The sequence below is a fragment of the Oncorhynchus nerka genome, unplaced genomic scaffold (genome assembly GCF_034236695.1).
Source record: "Oncorhynchus nerka isolate Pitt River unplaced genomic scaffold, Oner_Uvic_2.0 unplaced_scaffold_868, whole genome shotgun sequence".
NCBI classification, from domain to species: domain Eukaryota; kingdom Metazoa; phylum Chordata; class Actinopteri; order Salmoniformes; family Salmonidae; genus Oncorhynchus; species Oncorhynchus nerka.
In genome coordinates this window covers 41,742-45,028 of record NW_027040418.1, presented here as the reverse complement: position 1 = coordinate 45,028, position 3,287 = coordinate 41,742, and the positions used below count along the sequence as shown (strand labels likewise).

The 3,287-nt window shown below is 45.7% G+C and overlaps 1 pseudogene; it reads left to right on the top strand.

Moving 5' to 3' along the window:
• LOC135570975 (neurotrypsin-like) overlaps positions 1-449 on the top strand; it is a 57,295-nt pseudogene extending 56,846 nt beyond the window's left edge.
• Positions 450-3,287: the final 2,838 nt, after the last annotated feature.

Here is a 3,287-nt window from a genome sequence, read left to right as displayed (position 1 = left end):
CCAAAATTTAAAATATTTAGAATTTAGGGGTAGAAAGCAAAATTATTAAAATTAAAAATAAAATTAAAAATTTAAAAGTAGGGTTGGGGTTAGGGTTAGGGTGGGTTAGGGTTAGGGGTAGGGTTAGGGTTAGGGGTTAGGGTTAGGGTTAGGGGTAGGGTTAGGGTAGGGGATTGGGTAAGGGGGTAGTAACTGTTCTCTGTGTTTCGGTGTGTCTGTGTCCAGTGGGTTAGGGTTAGGGGGTAGGGTTAGGGTTAGGGGGGTAGTAACTGTTCTCTGTGTTTCGGTGTGTCTGTGTCCAGTGGTAGCGTTGGTGCCAGTGAGGTTGGTGGGGGTGTCAGCGTGGGAGGGGCGTGTTGAGGTTTTCCACGGGGCGTGTGGGGATCCGTCTGCGACGACCAATGGGATGAGAGCGACGTGGAGGTCGTCTGTCGACAGCTGGGCCTGGGGTGAGAACACACACATACACACACACACACACACCTAAGCACACACAAACACACCTTAGCACTCACACTCACACACACACACACACATACACCTTAGCACACACACACACACACACAAGCACACACACACACACACACCTGACATGGTTTCAGCTATAGATCCTAATCAGAGAGCCACATCCTCTCACGCTATAGTCTAATCCAGGAAACACATCTCTCATAGCTATAGATCCTAATCCAGGAAGCCACATCCTCTCATAGCTATAGATCCTAATCCAAGGCCACATCCTCTCATAGCTATAGATCCTAATCCAGGAAGCCCTCACTCTCATAGCTAGAATCCCTAATCAGGAAGCCACATCCTCTCATAGCTATAGATCCTAATCAGGAAGCCACATCCTCTCATAGCTATAGATCCTAATCCAGAAGCCACATCCTCTAGTAGCTATGAATCCTAATCAGGAAGCCACATCCTCTCATAGCAGCTATAGATCCTAATCCAGGAAGCCACATCTCTAGTAGCTATAGATCTAATCAGGAAGCCACATCCTCTAGTAGCTATAGTCTAATCGAAACCACATCCTGTAGCGCTATAGATTCCTAATCCCAGGAAGCCACATCCTCTCTGCTTCTCGATCTAATCAGGAAGCCACATCCTCTCATAGCTATAGATCCTAATCCAGGAAGCCACATCCTCTCATAGATCTATAGATCCTATAGATCCAGGAAGCCACATCCTCTCATAGCTAGATCTAATCCAGGAAGCCCACATCTTCTCATAGCTATAGGTCTAATCAGGGAAAGCACATCTTCTCATAGCTTCTAGATCCCTGGCTCAGGAAGCCACATCCTCTCATAGCTATAGATCCTAATCAGGAAGCCACATCCTCTCATAGCCCCGATCCTAATCCAGGAAGCCACATCCTCTCATAGCTATAGATCTAATCCAGGAACCCACATCTCTCACTTAGCTATAGATCCTAATCCAGGAAGCCCATCCTCCTCTCGCAGTCCTAATCAGGAAATACATCCTCATGGCTATCTAATCCAGGAAGCCACATCCTCTCATAGCTATAGATCTAATCCGAAGCCACATCCTCTCATAGCTATAGATCCCCTAATCCAGGAAGCCACATCCTCTCATAGCTATAGATCTAATCCCAGAAGCCACATCCTCTCATAGCTATAGATCTAATCCAGGAAGCCACATCCTCTCATAGCTATAGATCTAATCCAGGAAGCCACATCCTCTCATAGCTATAGATCCTAATCCAGGAAGCCACATCCTCTCACTAGCTATAGATCTAATCCAGGAAGCCACATCCTCTCATAGCTACCGATCCTAATCCAGGAAGCCACATCCTCTCATAGCTATAGATCCTAATCCAGGAAGCCACATCCTCTCATAGCTATAGATCTAAGGCCTGTCCTCTCAGGCTAAGTCCCAATCATCCTCTCATAGCTATAGATCCCTAATCCAGGAAGCCACATCCTCTCATAGCTATAGATCCTAATCCAGGAAGCCACATCCTCTCATAGCTATAGATCCCTAATCAGGAAACCACATCCTCTCATAGCTATAGATCTAATCAGGAAGCCACATCCTCTCATAGCTATAGATCCTAATCCAGGAAGCCACATCCTCTCAGTAGCTATAGATCCTAATCCAGGAAGCCACATCCTCTCATAGCTATAGATCCTAATCAGGGAAGCCACATCCTCTCATAGCTATAGATCCTAATCCAGGAAGCCACATCCTCTCATAGCTATAGATCCTAATCCAGGAAGCCACATCCTCTCTAGCTATAGATCCTAATCCAGGAAGCCACATCCTCTCATAGCTATAGATCCTAATCCAGGAAGCCACATCCTCTCAGCTATAGCTAATCAGGAAGCCACATCCTCTCCTAGATCCTAATCCAGGAAGCCACATCCTCTCATAGCTATAGATCCTAATCCAGGAATACATCCTCTCATAGCTATAGATCCTAATCCAGGAAGCCACATCCTCTCATAGCTATAGATCCTAATCCAGGAAGCCACATCCTCTCATAGCTATAGATCCTAATCCAGGAAGCCACATCCTCTCATAGCTATAGATCCTAATCCAGGCCATCCTCTCATAGCTATAGATCTAATCCAAGCCCACATCCTCTCATAGCTATAGATCCTAATCAGGAAGCCACATCCTCTCATAGCTATAGATCCTAATCCAGGAAGCCCACATCCTCTCATAGCTATAGATCCTAATCCAGGAAGCCACATCCTCTCATAGCTATAGATCCTAATCCAGGAAGCCCACATCCTCTCATAGCTATAGATCCTAATCCAGGAAGCCACATCCTCTCATAGCTATAGATCCTAATCAGGAAGCCCTCTCATAGCTATAGATCCTAATCCAGGAAGCCACATCCTCTCATAGCTATAGATCCTAATCCAGGAAGCCACATCCTCTCTCATAGCTATAGATCCTAATCCAGGAAGCCACATCCTCTCATAGCTATAGATCCTAATCCAGGAAGCCACATCCTCATAGCTATAGATCCTAATCCAGGAAGCCACATCTCTCATAGCTATAGATCCTAATCCAGGAGGCCACATCCTCTCTCATAGCTATAGATCCTCTCTAATCCTAATCCAGGAAGCCACATCCTCTCATAGCTATAGATCCTAATCCAGGAAGCCACATCCTCTAGTAGCTATAGATCTAATCCAGGAAGCACATCCTCTCATAGCTATAGATCCTAATCCAGGAAGCCACATCCTCTCATAGCTATAGATCCTAATCCAGGAAGCCACATCCTCTCATAGCTATAGATCCTAATCCAGGAAGCCACA